The sequence below is a fragment of the Parasteatoda tepidariorum genome, chromosome 2, assembly GCF_982258835.1.
Source record: "Parasteatoda tepidariorum strain Cologne lab strain chromosome 2, Ptep-v5.0, whole genome shotgun sequence".
Taxonomy (NCBI): Eukaryota; Metazoa; Arthropoda; class Arachnida; order Araneae; family Theridiidae; genus Parasteatoda; species Parasteatoda tepidariorum.
In genome coordinates, this window is record NC_141756.1 from 107,503,371 (window position 1) to 107,525,978 (window position 22,608).

Sequence of the window (22,608 nt, forward strand, 5' to 3'; positions counted from 1 at the left end):
GTCAGTAAGTATTAAAATATCGAATAAATGTAATTATATCCACGAATATATTCATATCAAATCGAATGTAATAAATATTTCGGACATTCACCAAAGCGACTATGTGATTGTTGACATTCACCGGTGAATGTCGACATTTTCGAGACTTCGGTCACTCACCGTAACATATATCTAACGTCGTTGCCGAGAGGAAGGATAAAAACAGGTCTTAGGCAGGGAAAGAGGGCACAATATTTAATTTTTAGAGAGAGGACAATCATCAAAGTGACACAAAATCGTTGTGTTCTTCAATAAAAGTTATGTTTCCCTAAACTGTGGCTTTTCTTCAAGTCAAGTGCTAGCTTCTATTGTTCAATACTTATCAGTGTTTCAATCAAATAGGTCTACTAACGTACTATTGGACATATTTTCTAAATTTAAGAAGTTTTTAATTAAATACAGTAGCATTAAATTCTAAATTGAAATTTATTTAAACTGAAACAGTTGCAGTGAAATAGTAGTAAGCTTGTATATAAAGTGAATTAAGTACCTTGGATATATATTCTATAAAATAACAGCTTTCCCTTAACATGTATCTTCAAGAAATGATAAATAAATGATACATTTTCTTTTGATAATTTTTATTTTTACCTTCTTATTTATTTTTTAGTGGTAAGTAAGAGTACAGCATATGTAAAAAGTATAAAATAGGACCAAAAAAAAAATTTATAAAATTGGATCAGACAATTTGAAGCATGTATATTTTTTTCATTAGATCTTTCTATTTAATATATAGGTTTAACGAGTTGCTTTGCACAAATTGGTATAAAATAATTGCTATATGTTCTTTATGTCTATTATCTGATATAGCTATAGTTTAAAATTGTTCTATGCTATCCCTTCGAAAATAAATTTGATATTGAAGTACATAAATGATTAAAACAATTTTCTTCTCCTAATTAAAAAAAAAAAAAACTATATATCTATTTTCTCATTCTTTAAACAAGTTTTTTTTTATCAAGCTTAGTTCTTTGAAAGAAAATTTCATTGATATTTAAAATCGAACAATTTAAATCAAATTAATTTAGATAGCGTTTATTGATTAGTAGATGTAGTTTTAATCTGTTTATCAAATATATGCGATTATGTATATGTAAATATATGTTGTTTTATTGTTGTGTTATTCTAGGTCCTGTTTTATACTAAGACGTACTTATAGAAGCTAATGTTGGCTGGAAACTTGTAATAAATTGTTAAAATTTTTTTTACTGATAAATGAATTGTAGTGGTATCATCAATGAAGAATTTTCTACCCCAGATAAAAGTTGGATAAAAATAAAAATTATTATTATAATATCTGGTTATTGTAACTAAAATTGTCCGCAATATAAAGAAATGTCTACCTTTTTTAAATGTTTGACTTATGAGCAGGATTTTGAAAATTCTTATGAAAAAAAGTCAGCTTTTATATAATTTATTTTTGTTTTGTTAAGACATATCTCTTAAAAAATGCATAGAAGGAAAATTATTCAACAATCAAAGAATATTTTCTAATTAAGAATTAAGCTTTTACTTAAATATATCAGGATGCAATGAGAATTGTGTATTACAGTATACACTCAATATGTTGAAAACCTTGTTATGTCAAAAAAATATTTTTCTCCTTGACATTATACATCCACCAAATGCTAATTTGAATTCCTATGTTGTAGAGTTTCTTCTCAGAACATTATGTTGATTTTTTCTTTACATAAAAAATCATTTCTATTTAATGCATAATTATTTATGTCTTACTTTTAAAAATAAAATTATTGTTGTGTTTAAAATTATATGTGAATGTACATTTCTGAAGCATTGATGTTAATTCAATAGAAGGGAATATATACATTTTCTGTAATTTTTTAATCACTTTGTATTTTAGAGTAAATCAAAAAGCATTAAACACCTATCAAAATTGAAAATAATGTATGATTTTTTAGTGTTTCTTAAATACTGTTGAGAAATACATAAAGTTAAAGGTTAAAGTAATTTGTTAAAAATGGTTTAGAATTACATACTCGCTCCTGTAAACATGAATAAATATTTCATAATAATTCATGTTTAAATAAACAATTTCCTTATTCAAAACCATTTTCAACAAGTGTGTGATTTAAGTTCTCCAGCAAAGTCCGTCTTCTAAAGATAGGAAAGTAATCGCTATATTTTTTAAAAATAAGTTGTTGTAGTTAACTATATTTATTATAAAGTAGTTGTAATTAAGTACAAAAATGTAGCTTTTTGCACATCTGTATATGCATATATACTATACGTATATGCATACATATTACTTGCCACAAATTTATAATTAGACTAATGTAATCTGCTTCTGTTTTGTGATTTCAATTGAAAATACAGTTTTCTAAATTTAAACCTGTTATTCTTAAAATCTATTTTGATAAAACAAAGATTATTTTTTACATAAGTATTTAAATATTTGATGAAAAACGCTTGGTATATAAATGGAACAAAATCTATATTTTTGCATCGCTGTTTTTTTTTTGCCAAGATATAACTTTTGAAGTGACAATTAATATACATAAAAAATTGGGGAGTGTGGTAATGAATTGGCCACTAATAATATATGAAAAAGTATTTTTATTTACATGAAATAAATTTAAATGCTACCGATAAGTGGAGTTACTTGCTCTGTCGAACACATCAAATGTGAAAAATTTGCAACTTCTTTTTTTTTTCTGCAAACAAAATACTACCTAAAAAATATCTGTTACTTAATGACAACTAGAAAACCTTTTGTAGACTAACTTTAAATGTGTCAATGCTTGAATTTAAATGATCTTCAGAATTCTGAATACATGTACAAAAAGTATACGTTCGACTGAATGGACCTCCTTTGCCCTGATTATGAAGATTATTTTGCTTTTGCTTGCTTTTTTTTTCTATTTAGAATTCTTTTTTCTTGATGTATGAAACTATTAAAATGGCTCTTAAAGATTTTAGATTAAATGGCAGTTCAAAAGGCATAATTTATATTCATTTCTAAAGAAAAATGTTGCCTGATGTTAAATTCTTCAGAATAATAGTTTATTAGAAATTGATTACTTGAAATTTAATTAAAATAAGTTTTTGTTTCAGATGGACAGTGTTTTCAAGTCAAAGACAGACCAAGGATATACATTTCAACAGATGTAAAATTAGTTTTGATAAATCATTATCTGTTATATTTAGTCAAAAAAAGAAGTTGATACTTACTTCTTAATAGAATTTCATGTGGCCCATTCATAACTAATCAATGGCACATTCAACCTCACGTGTTGGAATTGAATGGGCTAAATTTCTATTTTTTTTGTTTATCTATTATTTACAGTAAGCATTTTCTAATCCAATTTTTATAAATTTTTCAGATAACCAAATATATAAAATAAACATACAATTTTGAGCTATAGAAATCAAATCGAAAATATTCCAAAACTGAAATTTGACTCATTTATGAACACTCTTTCCTATGAGGGATTTCCTGGTTTATGAAAAACAAAAACGACCTTGTTTTGTTAAAAGTAAATTATTTAATTTGTTACATGCTTCCATCGTGAAAACCAGTACAAATATATACTAATTAGTCCTCACACTACAGGCTCCAGAAAAAGGTGTAATGCAAATGTTTTAAGATTTATAAATTCATTTTTTTAGAAATTTGGAAATTCTCTCTACATCATTTTTTTTAAAATGTATAAATAAATATTTCACATAAACTAATTTATGTGAACACTCATTAGACTTAATATGCATTGAACAAAATTAAAGACACAGTTTAAAAAAGCCCAAATAGTGTTTTGCTATTTATAAGTATTTATTTCATGAAAGATAAGAGATACATTAGGTAACATACTAAGTAAGCTGAACAAAATAAACGAATCACAAATTTTCAGCTCATTTTAAAATGAGAAAATAAATTGTGCAGCACGGAGCACAGCTTAATTCCAGAAATTATTTAAATACTTCTTTTATATGTGTACTACAGGTCAATACTCTCAATTAGACTTCGTGTTATGTCAATCATTGTCCTTGAATATTTCTGATGGTGCAAAAAAATTTATTACATGTCAAGTTTTGTTTTAGTTTTTCTCATTTTAACATGATTTTTAACATTATATATTTACAATAAATTTTAAAGCATAAAATGAAAGTAAATTAATTTTTATATCTTTAATTGAGCTATCAATGCTTTCAAGAATTAATTTTCTGGTGAAAAGCCAATCCCAACATAAATTGTGATACAGTTGAATAATGGTTGAAATTTAATGATACGTCATGTCATGGCATGATATTGCAGAATTACACATTTTGAAAGTTGGTTCTTGTGAAAGTTTTGAGTAATTCATATTCGTCAATAAACATATACAGGGTTAAAGAATACATAGAATCACTCAAATAAAATAGGGCAAAGTATGCAAAATTCCTTATTAATTAATTTCATTTATGTAAAAGTATGGTGACTGAAGGTAAGAAATGCTAAAATAAAAAAAGAGGAATCAGGAATTATAAATAGGTTACAAAGAAAACAAATTTAAAATACATGAAACTTAAAATATGATCTCAGAAAATAAATATTTTATTGCTAGTTAAGTAGGTTTGTAAAATAAAAGTAATATATTTACAAAAAATAAATAATTCACATTCTCTGACATAAAATTGAATTAATTTTCTTATGGAAAATCAAACTAGAATAAACTTGATTGTGAAAGATTAGCCAGTTATGGTCAATAATGAAGTAATTGAAGTGATGAATAATAAAATAAATACAGATATAGTAAACGTGACTTTACGGCTAATTTTTCCAAGTCAATAAATAAAATAAAATCAGCATATAAACAGATGTAGAAAAATGATTAGTTTAAAATTAATGATAATTCACAGCATAAATTAGTCACCACCTTTTTCTCCTCATGGCAGCAAAGGAATTTTGTAAGAGTCTCCCACAAATTTAATGGATGAGTAATTTCTATCGCTGCTAAGTTCTTAATGTTTCTCTTAAAAATCAGAAGAGGGTTCTACTCTAGCACGCTAGTCATTGAAAATTCTAAAGCAGTTCTTTTCCAGCGATCATCTCACTCTTTTCTCTAAGTTTTATTTAATACTCCAATTTTTATGCCTATATATATATATATTTCTTAGTTTATTTTAACTACATTAAAGACTATGCCCCTTCTATTCATTGCTCATCAATCCTTAGAGTTTCACAATTTAATTTCTACAAAAAATTAGAAATTTAAACAAAGACACATTTAAATAAAACGTGAGAAAATAAATTTTCATAAATATGACGAATGGCCAAGAGTGAAACTGTATGAAAGGTCACAGCAACCTCCCATCCTGCAGTAGCAAAACATGAGAATTTTTCTTTAGCATTTTCAAATTTTCTTTGACCATAGTCGAACCAAAAATGGGATAATACACCTTCCAATTAAACTTATCATTTTCTTCCAGGATCTCGTTTTGCAGTCATATCTTGGAGAATGTGACATTACAGTTTAAAAGAAATCAACAACAGCTGAAATTAAAATATATTTAAGAATTAGCAATAGAATTCACCAAACATTTAAAATAATTTATTAAAAATATTATTATCAAAGCTACATTGTTTTTAATATTACAAGTAGCTACACATGCTTTAGCAAATAATAAAAATAATTGATAGCAAATAATAGTTATAAATAACACAAAAGAACTTCATAAAGCATATAAAAGCAAATGCGTTTTGTCTGTAAAAGGGATTGTTTTAAATAATAATCACACAAGTAAAATTCATTTCAACACGATTTAAGCAATATTTTAAATAAGCAGTCTAGGATAACAAACTTGATCTTCCACCCCTGAGTGCAGGATGAGGGTAAACTTTGAAATCATAATTATGAACTCCCATTTTTTTTAATTTCATGATTCTCCAAAAAATTTTACTCTTATGTTTTTGTTTTACCCTTATCTATAGGTTTATTTATTTTGCATTATTGATGACGTTGTAGAGGAGAAATTTATATACATTATAGGTACCAACTGCTTAAAATGAATTGTTGAGTTAATTGAACAAGAAGGATACTCATATTTAAAATTTGCTATGTTGTGATCAATTTGATAGTAAGTTGGAAATATTAGACAACGAACTTTTTCAACTATTAAGTTTTATCAATACATAAAAATCAAACGACTTTTTCAACTATTCAAAAACAAAATCGGTTTAAAATTTTTAGTGAATATAGTTGACTCTCATTTTTTTAAAGCACCCAAATTTTCTTTGATTCCAAAACAATTGAACTTTTTTGTGACATAAAGAACATTATTTTAAATGAAAATTACATGCAGTTACATAAACACAACACAAAAAGGAATAACTGGAAAAATGTAAATTTTAAGCTCAATTAGCAAACTCAAAAGTTTCTTGTTCTTCAGGAGGTGTTGCTGCTGTTGTTTTGCAGCTTCAATTTCTACACAAAGTCAAATATAGCACAAAGAGTAAAGGAACAAAAGAAAAGAAAGAGTTGCGCCAACACAAATTATAAAGAAAATATACATGTAGATCAGAAATGACTGAAGGTTGAAAATTTATATTCAGGACGTAGTTTAAAAATTAGCAAGTTGTTTAAAGTAAGAATTATCCTCTAAAAGAAAGATAAAAAGCACTATAAGATTATATTAAGTGATGATGAACTCAAAATTTTTGGATGAATCCTACACTTTTCAAAACATTTTATTTTATACTTCTTATTTTATAGTTTTTTTAGGAAATTAGCAATCTTCAAATCCCCATAGTGTAGGACATGACATAAACTGCTTGGTTTCAAATGCAAAAACCACCAAGCAATGACAATTCTATTTTGAGAAAGAGAGATAGGCCGAAAGGAATACTTTCTCAAGTTTTAAAAGCATGTTGTCACACTTCCTTATTCTTTCCTTTCATTTTGGTTTAAATAAATTTCTGAATTCTGCAAATTTAATTTTGCTTTACCTGGAATAGAAACATCTGTATTCTTCACAATTATATCCTAATTTTGCTATAACAAGAAAAAAGGACATTTTTTAAAAAGCAAACAAAATGAATAAAGCATAGATGAGTTTGATTGACAAAATTTTTATGTATTCTTTCTTTATTTTTAAAAGCGAAAAGTTATTAATTTTAAGAGAAAGTTTTTTTTAATATATATAATCTATAAGAAAATACATTTAAAGTAAGAAATGTTTATTTAATTCTAAAAGAGTTTTCTTTGGATATTAACACAAGCTTAATTAGCTTCAAAAATTAGAATGATTGTTAAATATATAAGTCAGCAATATTTTTTTAAAAAAAAATTTGCATATTTTTGCTTTAAGAAAAATACTTGTGAAGCATTTTACCAAACCTCAGTATTTTTCACCAAAAAACACATTAAAATAAAATAAAGAAATTTCAGCAACAGCACTGAAAATAAAAAGTCCTATCTTGATGAAATCAAAGTAGACCTGATACATGCATAAACACATTTTTGTCCTTTTGATATGAAAATATACAGTAAACACACTAATATTTCTAAATTTAAACTGTCAAAACTCACTTTTTAAAAATAAAATATTTCAATGGAAAGAACTATTCATTACTATTGCATGTCCTGGTGCATAAGTAAACTTTTCAAATTCCAAAAATTTTACAAAAATGAGGGGGGTTCGACTTATACATTGGTATAGTTCATTCAACAGGAGTTGACACTTGGCTCCGCCTCCATCACGTGGTTTTCCAACGATACTATTTTGCTATTTTTTGGGAAAAGGATGTTAACAAACCTGAAGAAGGTTGCTATTTGGAAATCGTATGAGAAAAATATTTATTTCGCAATCTTTATGTGTATTTTTTTTAACATTAAATATTTCATAAATTTGACAGGGTGGCCACTCAAAACAGATTTCAAATTTCCCTGACTTTTCCAGGTTTTCCAGGTAAAAATCTTAAAATTTCCAGGTTTGTGTTTTTTTCCTTTTTTCTTATAAAGTGTAGGCTGTGTACAAGAAGAGTGTCTGCATTAAAAAATATCTTATTCAAAATGTCATTTTTTTAAACATATCGTGAAAAAAAAAATTATTTTTTACAAGATATATTTTTATTATTTTTTAATGTTCTGGTACAACATTAATTTTTAAAAAATTAAGACGTGGAGAAAATAATATGTTTAGCTTGCAGAATATATTGTTTTTATTGAATAATTTTAATTGTTTTTATTGAATTTAATGTGTTACTTTAAGTAGTATTTGCTTAAAGTGTACCTACAAAATCACAAAATCAGAATAACCAATAAAACCTTGTATAAGTATTGTTTAATATATTTTCATTAAGAAAAAGAAAACCGTTTCAGGTGATTATATATTAATAATTTTTAATAATTACAGTGGCTCCCAAAAGTGCACACTCACTTATAACTTATATTGAAATAGGAAATAAAAATTCAATAATTAAAATGAATATTTCACAATGGGTATTTGATAATAAGATGTATAATCTATTCTTAGCAAAACTGCACGGAATATTTTAAAAACAAAGCAAACGTTAATTTTTTTTATCAAATAGTAACAAAAATGTTACCCCACGAAAGTCATCGTACATTTAAATGTTTTGGATCTCAGAATTAAAATTATTGTCAATTGCTTTTTTTATTTAATTATTTTTCATTTCTTTATTAGCAATTTAGTATCAAACCTATAATAGCAAAATTATATTTTAATTTTTGCTTGCTAACTCCGTAATATTTTATTTTATCATTCAAAAATGACTTGTGGTCGTAATAGAATAGACCAAATTTGATTATTTGTCTTTGTAAGAGGTAAATCAGTAATGAATATGTTAAATTAGTTTACTGTATTCAATTGAACTGCGCAATATGTGATAAAATGCTTAAAAGAAGGACTTCATATCAGAGATTAAAATTATAAATTTTGTGGAAAAATTCATAAATTTGCAATTGAGTGCTGTAAAAGTTTCTATAAAAATTTTAAAAAAATATTCTGCACGAATTTCACCTGACAAAAAAAAAACTAGTTACACGTATTTTCAACCTTTAAAAGCTATTGTAGATGTTAAAAGAAACTCCACTAAATGTTAATTTAACGAAAAGTTAGATTTACTAATAGACTGAGTTTTTTCTTTAAAAGTGTATGATGACTTTTGTGGGATAAAGTTTTTGTCACTTTTTGATGATTGATTCCTTAAAAATAAACTTTTCCTTTGTTTTCAAAATATTTCATATTGTCATTTAAAATATTTCAGTTTTGAAAAGATTAGAACACATTTTTTATCCTTAAATATATATTCTGAAAGATTTATTTTAATTAATGGATAGTCTTATTTCATTGAAAGTCATAAGTGTATCAACACTTTTGTGAATCACTTTAATTACATTTCAATATAAAGCTGTACTGTATACTGTATTTCATCTTACCAGAGCTTTTTATGAAATTCACTGATCAAATTTTCCTTAAACCAATATCTCAAGTCAAATTTTTAAATAATGGTTAAAATAACATTTTTATTTTAAGGGATTCAGTATAAAAAAAATAAATGTCAGAATTGTAAAATTGTCCAATTTTCAGTTCTATACTCTATAGAAGAAAAAAAATAAAAAAATTCCTTTAAATGTATACTTTTTTGATTTTTTTTTCCTTATTTGAAATTAAAACATTTAAAGAATTCCAATCTAAACACACAGTTTTTTAGTTTAGCATAGTTAATTGTTTTTGTTTGAACAACTGGAATATTGTACAGTGCAGAACTAAAACACTAAGTTTTGTTTTCCTTCTTCTGACTAAACACATATGAAGAAAAAAAATTCTATTTTATGTATATACATCATTTAATATGTTTCCTATATATTCCTTAGTCATTGTCAGCTTTTTTAGGTAAAAAGATGAATAGTTTTGAAATATCATCTCTGGAATGCAAGCAGCATTTACAAACTTTCCATATTGTAATAACTATACAATTCAAATTTTGAATCAAAAACTAATACTTACCAACAAAACCGTAAAATTTGATCTTAATATATAGTTAGTTCTAAAAAAAAAACTTTTTTCAAAATAAAAATATACTATAAAAGGTTAAAATGAAATGTGTGATTGGTTGGTTTGCTGAGAAAAAATAATTTACAGATTTCTTTGAATGGGAGTTCAAAAGCTTTCAGAAAAAGAGTGCATTATAAAATCTATTGTTATTAAATTATAATCAACTAATTTTTAGAGAATTTAATAAAGTTGAAAATACAAAAACATTTTGTTAAAATAGAAAAAAATTACCGCTCCCAATTGCGAACAAACTTGAATCATTCTGTGTGAACACGGACAGAATTCAAAAACCGAATCCTAACCCCGTCTTCCACATCCACCATAATCTTTGCCCTTCCTAAATTGCACAGTCCCATAGTCTGCATAGAGATCAAAGACATTTGCTTAGCAACCATGGGAGAATTTTATGTTGTATTCTAGTTTAACAGGGTTATAATGGAGCAAATTTTGATGAAAGCAAAGTAAGTTGATGATATTTTATTTGTTTGGAGATACATTTCCGTCTAAAAAATGTGGGTATAATGGATGAAACAATTTAAATTAAGAAAATTAGCAAATAATTTAAATTAGTGAAATTAAAAAAAAATGTATAAGAAAAAATTTCCAGCTTTTCTTTAAAATTTCCAGGTTTTTATCCATATTTCCCTGATTTTTCCAGGTTTTTTCCAGTATAAAAAAAATTCCCTGATAATTCCAGGTGGGTGGCCACCCTGATTTGATATTTCTCTCTTTTGAGTGAAAAGATAGTCCCTTTTGAGACATTTTGCTGGGAAAGCAGCAGTTTTTAAATTTAAAATATATATTCAATTAGCCAGAGTAATGAAAGGTATAATAGCGGATAATAAAGAGAAGCAAGTAAGTGAAAAAGAATTTACTGTTTGCATTTGGCGCGCATTAAGGGTTGTCTCCTTTTTAACAGCGAAAATGTTTATCCTATCCTGCGCTAAAATTAACTCTGCGCCCGAGTAGGTGGAGCCAAGTGCCAACTTTTGGTGAACCAATTATAGTAAAGTTGGGCATTCGTTGAATGTGAAATATTCATGCATTATAAACTATAAGATATGTATGAATAACTCAGTATCAATTTACTCCTTTCAAAAACTATTTTTACTATGTTGTGTAGAATTAATTCTGAATTATCTCTCATATTTTCTTTACATATATTGGTTTTTTAAAAAACAATTCCTTAAAATACGTTCTGAAAAATTAAGATTAAGAAAAGTTATATATTTCAAAAAATATAACACAATGGAAACTTTAAAGACAGACCATAAAGCTACAAATTTAAAGATTTCAGATCACCTGTCAGATTCAGTACAATTAACAGTGTCTTTATTCGGATCTCACATTTAAAACTTCATCTGCTGAGTCTTACAGAAAATAATTTTAATCCCCATTCAAAAATTTTTTATTTCCACACTTTTAAAAAGACTTCACAATAACAATTGAATTTATATTTTGGAGATGGTCTCAAACATCATCTTTACTTAAGGGTAAACGTATCAAATTCAGAGAGATTTAACAATTTTATTTATTTATATTCTAATTTTAGAAATTTTCCTATTTGGTTTACATAGTGGTTGACTTACATCTGACCATATGTTGTAATCAAAATTGGGTTGACTTTAATCACAGGATATACAATAATTCATCTATTTAAGATTATTCACAATAAACAGTAGAATAAACTGAATTTAAAAATAAAAATAAAAAAAAAACAACAGAAGTCATAATATTTATATCCAGTAAACCTGTTTTAAAAGAAGGAATAGAAAACAGTCAATATAATTTTAATTTAAAACACTTACAAAAATTTTTTGTTTACACAGGGTATTTGCGACATTTTAGATTTTCAATTCATGGCTTTCCATGACAAATTCCAAGAATTTTTCATGACTTAAGAAAATTACTATTTTCTCCGAAAAAAAAAAACAATAAATTAAAAAAAGCATTATAATAACATTAATTGAAATGATAGATAAAACCAAAACTGTTATACTTTGCATCTTCATAATTATAGATTTTAAATTTAAAAAAACAGAGTAATGAAAGAGTTAAATTTAAAAAAACAGAGTAATGAAAGAGTTAAAGCAATAAAATAGCTGAAAAATACAGAAATGCAAATAATTCTTTTCCTTTTTCCTGCAGAATTATATTCTATAGATACCTTTATTGTTTAGTCGAAATGAAATAAATACTTCTGATTTTTCTGTTCTCATTTCAGAATAAAAACAATTTGCCAATGACTGGCTTGCTTCAACTGGAATTTTAAATTGATAAAATAAAAAATTCTGAAATCACAGAAGTTTAAAAGATAATTCGCTCTATAAATGATGTTTTTTCTTTCATTTTTTGAAAGATTATTTAAGATTAATTTTTTAAATAACTTTAAGCAAAATAATATTAAAAACTCTTAAAATCCTGAAATGATGAATATTTATCAACTAAAATTAAAAAATGAAAAAGAAAAAAGGCAGTTTATTTCAAATCGCATTGAAAGAAAAATTAAAGAAACATTAAAATGAATATTAGAGGCATGAATTAAAACCTTAGCATTTAATTACACACACTAAACTACGAAATAAATAGATTTAAACAATATTTTAAAATTTTTTTAAAAAAAAGTTGAGTTAAGAGTAGAGCTTCAAAAATTGGCCATACTGCATCAAATGTAAACAATATGATCTGCTTCAGATAAACTGATAAAAGTTTGCTATTAACTAAGTCCAGGGCGAAGAAAAAAAAGGGAACTCGGGTACATTAGAGACAACCTCTAAGAGGATAACCAAAACTTATGAGAACAAATTTGCGAGGGGATTTTAAATAATAAGCTAATTTAGAGTAAATTATAAAGAAAAGAGTAATATATTTACCTAAAATGAGTAATTCGGTTTTCAAGAAGTATTCGTAATTGTACCTCAATATTGGCAAAAATATCACTTTACAACAGTCACAGTTCCAATACCATCTGGCCTTAGGTAAAAAATAATTTTTACTTTTTTAGTATATTATTTTCATAAAACACATATAATATTACAATAAAATTAGTATACTAAATTATTTATAATATACATAAACTTGTTCTTAGCATTGATGCAATCTTTATAATAAGCTATGAAGTTTATTTAAAAATGTTTTTAACTTACACTTTACACATTAACTTTACATTTCAATCAAAAAAATTAATTAAAAAAAATATTGTTTCTTATAAATTTTTATCAAGCATCATTCATATAAAGTAAATGAAACATAAAAAAAATTGGATAATTAGAAATGATTAAAACAAGAATACAGTTTGAATAAATAAAAGTATTAGATCTTTAATATCTAATTTATGCATTCATGTCACACTGCTTCATACAATTTAAGCCATTTAAAATAATTTAGGTATGTTTTGACATTATTTTAGACACTGAACAAACCATCCAAATGTAATGCATAAGTAGAAAAATTGACTTTTATAATATAAGAATGTTTTTCAATTTTATGTAAAGTTTTGAATGATAATGCAAATTTTAAATTAAATTGAAAATTGCACTAATATGAATGTAAATTATTTATCTTTCTTGAGACGATTTTCTATTTTTACCACCTATTTCTAAATCAGTTTTCAATATTTAATAAATAAGAACAATAAAACTTGGTTGCAAAAAAGAAGTTTAATTAGTTGAACCACTTTTCAAAGGAACTTAGTTAAACTTATTACAAAAAATTCGCCTTACTGTAAGTTACAACGCAATTGTTTTCTACCACTAACTTATAACTTATTTAAAACATTTTATTTTACAAAAATCTCAGTAACTATAAAAGCCATCATAATCTTTGAAAAAATTAATATGAAAGTTGCGGATATTTCAGTTCATTATTTGCTTTTAGCTAAATATAATCCATGAAATAACTTTATTTAGCTTAAAAATAATTTTGTATTTGTGGGAAAAAAATTCACTTTAGACTAAATTAACATTTAATTTCTTTATTATTGAATTTTTAAAAAGAAGTTATTACTAAAGTGGTTTAAAAAAACATAGCAGGATCTTCAACACCTTATTATATGCTACTATTCATTCTAATAAACCAACATTTTGTCCACATTTTTTAAATACTCTATGTAGATCCATGCTTTAATATCAAACAAATATAATTTCATTTAAGTTAATTTCATTATGTAAAAATTATCATAAGATTAAGAAAATAAATAATCCCAGTAAGCACACACCTCACGGCAAACGTAAGGCCGTAAGCTGGCATTTTCGGAACGGTAACGGCAAACACAATGGGGTCCGTTACCGTTGGTTTTGAGGTATTATCGGAAGCGGCGGTATAACTCGTCACTTATATAGGCCCGGAAAATAAAAGTTCTGTTCGGCCGTTTGCACTTAATTGGTTACAGGACCTTCATATGTATACCATAAATTAATTGTAAGGTTACAATGAATTATTTTATTAATAATGAATAAGTGTAGAGTTGGTAAAAAAATTGGTCATTAACTCGAAAAGATGAAGAAAGAAAATAAAAAAATAAGCAAAGAATAAAATATTAAGCATATTTTATCGATTTTGTTTTTCTCCTATCTTTTAGCATAAAGAGGCGGAGATATAATCTGTCACTTATACAGGCCCGAAAACTAAAAGTGTCATTTTGCCTTCTACTATTAATTGGTAACAAGACCTTCATTGTATGCCATTATTAATTTTAAGTAACAATGAATAGATTGATTAATAATGAGAAAGTGTAGAGTTGGTATAAAAATTTTTTATTAACTCGAAAAATTGAAAAAAGATAGAAGAATAAAATCCATAAAATATTTAGCATATTACGATTTAAAAAATGCACTTTCATTATTCTTTAAAATTTGCAGAAATTTTACATAAAACATTAAAAAGTTAGCATTTTATTAATTTGCTATAACCTAAATATGAATTCTGGAATTGCTTATTAAATATTTTTAAAAAGTAATTCAATTAAAAATTCGATTTGAAATTAAATATTTTAAAATTTTTAAATAAATATTTATAAGAATTTTTTATTCTAAAAAGCATTTCTCGAAGTATAATATTTAAATTCGTTTATATTCTTTGTTTTGAAGTAAATATTTTTGATGAAATTTAATACTATTTTGCTTAAAAATAAAATTATTATAACTTATAACTAGAACAATTCTTAAATTTATTGAAAAATGTTTTTATTTTAATTGTTTATTATAAAATGTTTAATTTGTTGCATTAAGCACATATTTTAAAATAAAGACTTTTCTTTTATTAGATAAAAGATATATTTATTTTTAATGTTACATGATTCCTAAAAATTTATTATTTTAATAATAGATGGTAAAAACATGTAGTTAAAAAAATTTCATATAATAGCAGGAAAAAGCTAAAGGTCCGTTCTTGTTTGTGTTACAGCATTTTAGGAAGAAGCCTGAAATGAGCTACTATAACTACTTATAACTATTTACATATATATATAATTACCTTTCTTTAAGCCTTCTTTAAAAGTAAAATTAATATGCAATTCAGAAATGATGAAGACATTCAGAAATAATGAATATATTTATAGATAAAAAGAAAAAGTACTTTAAATTGTTGAAATCCTCCTTTTAATCATACATTTTCTTAGTTCAAAGTAACGATTTTTTATGAAATATACTTTTTTCTTTTATTAATTTGAAAACTTTAATTACAATTTAAGTATTATGTTATAATAAATGTTAAAACAGGACATTTTTAATTTATATAAATTGCTTTAATCTATTTAAATGTTCAATATTTAATGTTTATTTTAACTTAAAATCTCAGTTTAATTACTTACTTTTTAAAAACAGGATTCAAAAAGGGTTTTAAGAGTTTTGCATAAATAAAATGTGTTTAAATTTTTAGAACAAAACTCTAGTATAATAAACTCAATAATATTTTTTCAAAAAATTTTGGGGCAATATTTGAAAATAGTAATTGTTAAAGAAATTCTGTTTTTAAAAATTCGTTTTTAAACAATAAAAAAATATTTGGAATTTTTATTAATTGAATTTCAAAATATTAGACAATTTACAATAAAATGATTCACTGATAAAATGATTTTATTTTAAATTTTAGTACAGAATATAAATGAAAATCAAAATTATACTTTAAAAATGCTCAACATATTTAATTTTCATTTACATGGCAAAAATATTTTTTCATGTAGCATCATATTTATATTTAAAATAGTTTAAAAAAAAACTTAAATAAAATCTTTCAAATGTCATGTAGAGAGGAAGTTGTTTATTATTTTATTATATTAATCAAAATTATACTTTTAAAATGCTCAACATATTTCTTTTTCATTTACATAGGAATATTTTTCCATGTAGCATCATATTTATATTTGAAATAATAATAAAAAAAAAATCTTTTAAATGCCATATAAAGAGGGTGCTGTTTATTATTTTAGACGTGCTATCAAAAGCTTCCGGTAGATGGCAGGGAAATTTTTTTTCTAGCTTTCACATCATATACCTCCTCAGCAAAGGGAGAAAGAGGGCTTTATTTTCTTCAGAATTCGAAAAGATTAGAACAGTCAGTTTCATATCAAATCGCTAAAAATCAAGATAAGAACAACAGTATCAAAGATTATTTTCTTTTAAAATATTATGGCAAAACAACAGTATAAAAGAAAATGGAAATCCCTTTCCATAAAATAGCATGGCTTAGTGATGGTTAATAAAATTAATTTCGGCTAACTAAAGCTCTTTTCAGTCATAGGTGACGCAATACTGTCAATAATACTCTAAAAAAAACTATTTTATATTTAATATGCTATTTTTTAAAATTTAATGTTATTTTTATAAAATTAAATTTGAAAAAAAAAATTCGTGACATCATTTTTTTAAGTATTCTTATTCTTTGAGAGTGTAAAGTTTGTTTAATTTTTTCCTATGAAGGGGAAAAATACTAATTGAGCTCTAAAACCGAAAATTCGTTATTTTTTTAATTGAAACTATAGAATTACGTAAAGGAACATTATGTTTTACGGGGACAGCTAATCCGTGCTATACACTACGACAAATCTTACATCAACAAATTAAAATGTTATAGAACAAATAAATAAAGTTTTATTTTAATTAATTATAAACTCTTTTTTTATTTAAAAAAAATTTATAAAGAAAGTTGATTTTTAGTACTTTAAACTTTTATGAATAAAGCCTTTTTACCCTTTCTAGTTCAAAGGAAAATTACTTTTAAAAAGAATGTTGTTTTTCTTATGGTACTTGATATTTATCTGGTAAGAAATTGAGTGTTACATATGAAAGCATCAATAAATGAGCTGCAAGTTAAGTAAATTTTTCCATGATCTTGGGATAAATAGAGTAATTTGAGTAAATCTATTTTCTTTTTTATAATATTCTGTATTGTATTATACCATTCTTTTTAAATAGAATTTCTTTAAAAAAAAAGAACTCTATAACTCGAAAAGAAATCTATGACTAAAATAAAAAAAAAGTAAAATAGTTTGAAAATCAATTACTTAATTTATGGGGAGCTTCTTGACATTCCTGAGGAAATATATAATAATTGTACCAAGTATAATCATATTTTTTTTACTAACCCCAAGTTGTATTGAAAATACTGTTATATAAAACTGTTATGTGTGATATGAAAGTACTGCTTCCCTCATGATGTTCTGATGATTTTTCTTGCCTGCTCTTCTCTTTTTTCTTTTTCTAATTTACAGTAAAATTTTCACTAACATTTCCCTGACTTATCACTATTTTAAGAAATATTCTCTTTTATGACAAACTTAACTAAAATATATTAATACGCTTTTAAAACTCAATATCCTATCATTTATTACAGGGCTGTAAGCAAGGAATAGAATATGGAGGGGGGCTTAAACACCTCCCGAAAAGAAAATAATTGACAAAAAATAATTTCCCTTGTAAAATAAGAAATTTTCCCTATTCTTGAAATAGTAAATTTTTTCCTTATGAGTTTTTAATAAACATTTCAATCATTACTATAAAAATAATCTTAAATACTTATGAGAGAACGTTGTCTTACAATATTTTCCTTTTATTGATTAATAAAAAAGGTTTGACAGAAGATGCAAAGCAAATATTTTGCATGTAATGATTTACCTATGGAAAAAAAATTTTTTATGAGTATAACGTTATAAATTGAAGATAAATGCAAGATAAGTTAATTACGAATTTGCAATTGTTAAGAAATGCGATATTATATATTACAAATTTAAATCCCTTCCGAAAGAAAATTCTGTCTACAGCTTGATGTATAATATTTTAAAATGTATGAACGAATGATGAAAGAACAAAATTATTGATGAAAGATCCGATACTTCTTATCTTGCTGTTGAAAATTTGTTAAATTACATATTTAAATTATATTCAAGTGAGAAAAAAATCCAAACAGCATGCTTCTCTAAGACAAGGTGTAGGGTTTTGTAGGGTTGCTTTGTTTTTTATTCTCTAGAATCTCGCCAAAAAACATTTACAAGGGTGTCTGTAAACTGATCGGTGTGACTTTTGAAAAGAGAATGAGAGGAGGTCTTCGTAGGGAGCCCCCCCCCCCCGGGGCTTGACCTTCAAACCTTAAGCTTTCGCTATCCATATCAAGCAGAGAAGAAATTTATAACTTATGTGTTGCGATAGCATAAAATGTCTCATTCGGAAAATCTTCAATACAAAAATAAGCAACTTCATTTACCAATTAAAGAGCAAAATAGTTTTTTTTAAAATAGAATTATTTCATTTTAAAAAGTTTTATTTTAAATGCAATTTTTTTAATAGCAAATTAGACTAAAATAAACATTAAAATTTTCTCCCTTTCAATTTTGCTTTATAGTTAAATTTATCATATAATTTAATTCAAGACTTACGTAGCACTCTAATTAAAGCGGAAAATAGTACATGAGTCATAGCATAGTTTAAAAAAAGTTATCAATTTTTTCTGCTACTAAATCAATTTAATATTCAAATCAAAAGACATTTAAAAAAATTACTCATTTCCAGTAACTATTGAATAATGAAAGAAACATAACTTGCAGTGGCAACTCAAAATAATAAACACACAATTAATCATTTTCATTGCTGATTAGGAAAAAATGTTTCCTATGCATGCATTAAAAAGATTTCTTGCAACTAATATTTTGGGGGAGTTAACAACTATAAGTATGTGTAAAATGTTTTAAATTTCTGGAGTTAGTGGGAGAACCCTGTTTGAAATATAAAAAGAACGTTAAGAGTACCAAAATTTCGACTTTTATCGAGTTGAAATATTAGTATAGTTTCCAATTTATAGTTGAAGATACAGAATCTCAATATTTCAGAAAAGACATAATTGTTTAGATGAAATAAAATTATTTTGTAATTAGGACTTATTAGGGGCATGCTACAAAAGAAAATCATTTTCATACCCCTCTTTTAATTAGTAGAACTCTTTTAAAATTAAAATTAGTCAAGTAGAATTCTGATAATAATTAATGCTAATAATAACTTTTTCAAAAACACGCCTTAGTAGATAAATTACACATCATGCACATATTTCACTAATAAAATGATTTTTAGATTGTGACATGATTTATACCTTAACTGCAGCAAATGATTTGCCTACAGTTCATCAGCCTCCACAGTCCGACTTTTGAAATTGCTCTAAATGTGCATCATACACTCACAAATAATAGTTTTTCGTCATAGACTATTTGTAAGCATCCTTTTGTTTTTCTACTGGGAGGCTCCGTTACCTGTTTGTTTTGCTCATCAGCCCCAGTAGTTGCTTGTCATTCATGATTGTAGATTAAAAGAGGAGAACTGTTTATGTCCCCCTTTCTTTTATAAAATTACTATTGTATTGCCATTAGTTGTATTTTGAAGATTACTTTGTTTAGCAAATAAAAACAAGGAAAAAATCGGTTCTCGCAGAGAGTTATTACACAATAAAGATGCAGTTTCTGCCCGTGCACAATTTTTTCTTCTTCTCAGAACCAGAAGCAGTGGACGTTCCTTCCCCTTGTTCTTAAAAGTTGATTAAAAATCATTTTGTTCGTAAAATATATAACTATTATAATTTTTGCGTAAGCATATTTTATTTTAAGAATCCTAACAAAAATTAGATGATAGCTGATTTGAAAATAATAAAATGTACTTGAATAAATAATTAAATTAAACACAAAATGTGAGAGACAATAGCAATTAAAACAAGAAATAATTTTTCTTGTTAATAATATATAATGATGATCTTATATGATATACCGGATCATATTCGAAACTGCTTTTATGTCTCTTTTTTCCTAATATTTTTTAAAACATCTATATAAATGTTAAGATTTATATTTGGCAATATTTATTAATTTTTTTTCTTTTTTTGTAAATTTTTATGTCAAGGGAAGTTTTAAGTTATGAAAATCTCGTAAAAGATAAATTTTTCTACATTCCAATGGATGAATTTCCAATGGAAAGATATTTATCATATAGAGAAAAAAAATGTAAGTGAAAAAAATTTTTTAAAAAACTCTGCATTAAACTTGGTTCTTGCAGCATGCCAAATTTCAACTTAGTTGCATTCCTGCAGCCTGCAGAGTAACTTTGGTCTATTTTCCCATCAAGTTTAGAAGTTACAAATTCTCAAATTAAGTATCGAATTTTAATTTTTTTCTTCCATTGTAATCCCTATATAGTTTTCTACACACCTTAGTAACTTAAAGTTCTAAGTGAACAGAAATGCAAAATGAATAGCAAACGTTAAGTTAAACTCCCAAAACAATCTCTTTCAAGTTTCTGATATAGAAAAAAATTTATTAAAAATTTATTTGATATAGAGAAAAAGCAAGTATCAAGTTCGGTGAGCACGGCAGCCTTTTTTTTTCTTTTTCCAAGTTCATATGAAAGGAAATTTTCAGGATTGGTCAGAGAGCAACTTAATCGATTAGATCAACTTCAACACTATAGTCTCAAGAAAAGTTTTTTATGTATCTATGTTTTTTATGTATCAATATGAATTAATCAGTATGTATTATTATAATATAATGTCAAAACATCCATTTCATTTTTTACTTCTTTGCTAATGATGCTGATCATTATTATTATTTAACATTTTAATGAAATTACTTTTTTTAAATCGTTTGAGGTTAGATATCCATTAAACTACTTATTTTCCTTAAAAAAAGTAAATAGATGAAAAAATAAAAACTCTAACAACACAAAACTCTCATATTTTGTAGTTTACTCATAAAACAGTTTTAACGTAAGTAATACAGAGTAAAAATCTTTTACAGCTCAAAATGCAATTTAAAAAAATATCAAACAAAAGTGTTTCTACCGGATATGGAAAATTACAGAAGTAAATAAAAAAAAATAAGTACATTAATAAACTCTAAATTTAAAACAAATAAATTTAGATTTACTATTCACATCTTATTTTTGATAAGCAAGACAACTTTACTTGATGAGGAGGACTTCAAAATGGAAAGAGCTTCACTTTTATGCTTCATGTAAACCACTCATAGGTATGTCCTGTTCAAATTAGTACCACTCTAGCTTATTATTTTTTGCGGTTAATAAAAGGACATAACGATCAAGGCCACACAACATCATTTTCTGCTCCTTTCTTTATCTTTCAGCTCTTTATCTAAACAGTCGAAAGTTTGTAAATTATTTCAATCATGGCAAACAACTATTTGAGTCTTTCACAACTATTGAGATAATAGTGCGGTTAGTACGCCATGATACAAGTTAATCAAGTTTCTTCAAATATAAACAGATATATTTATTTGTGTGCAGGTAAAAAAAAAAAGACATTCAAAAACAAAAAATTTGATTCTTTGAACCCTCAGAAATTTGAGTAATTTATCTAATAAATTTGTAATAAGCTTCGTGTTCACGCATCACTGCGATATTTCTTGAACCTTGATCTTGATTTTTTACAACGTAAGCACATTATATTTCTTAAACAAATACGTAAACAGATGTTTAACTGTTATAAAACTCTGAAGAAGCATCATAGTATTTTTTTTCTCATTATAGTAATAATTTTTAAGTAGGATTATTTTAAAATTTCTTGTTAGAATTTATTTCACTAAGTAAAGAAATTTTTAATAACTTTTTTTAGGCAGAAGTTAGACACTGTTAATAAAATTATTAAAAAAAGGAAGAAAATTAATGGTAATAAAAATGTTAAGTCTTCTTATTTCGCAATTTCAAAAATTACTATAATTTAAATATTCCATCTAGACATAAATGTGTAAAATGTTGGATCTTTAATAATTCATGCATTTAAATGTCTATTTTTTAGCATATTTACTTTGAGGAGGTAACTCAGATACTTCTAAACTGGATTTCATCTTTTTAATTCGAAAAATATTCTGAAAAAAAATTATTAATATATTGTATTTTTATTAAATTTTTCATATGAAAAAATTCATAAACAGAGGGAGGAAAACTACTAAATTATTGAGCTGAATCCTGAAAGAAATATTTACTATATGTTCATACGTTATAATACGTTTCCCTCTAAATAAAAAAGCCCTAAGCGAAGATCCCCTCCGCTATTTTTGGGTGTCTATTTTAA

At 25.2% G+C, this 22,608-nt stretch overlaps 1 long non-coding RNA gene across 23 annotated transcripts in view; it reads right to left on the reverse strand.

The window, feature by feature from the left end:
- Nucleotides 1-3,807: 3,807 nt before the first annotated feature.
- The window catches only part of LOC147815990 (uncharacterized), a 46,239-nt gene continuing 27,438 nt past the window's right edge, over nt 3,808-22,608 (reverse strand). For 7 of the 23 annotated variants that reach the window (XR_015431510.1, XR_015431511.1, XR_015431514.1 and 4 more), the window contains 3 exons: nt 21,484-21,669; nt 12,927-13,026; nt 3,808-5,527 (listed from right to left, as the gene is read on the reverse strand). This is a non-coding gene — a long non-coding RNA (uncharacterized LOC147815990). Of the gene's footprint in view, nt 5,528-6,979; nt 7,026-12,926; nt 13,027-15,082; nt 16,626-21,483; nt 21,670-22,341; nt 22,403-22,608 lie in introns of those variants that run through there. The other 16 variants (XR_015431506.1, XR_015431504.1, XR_015431505.1 and 13 more) reach the window with 10 other exon arrangements.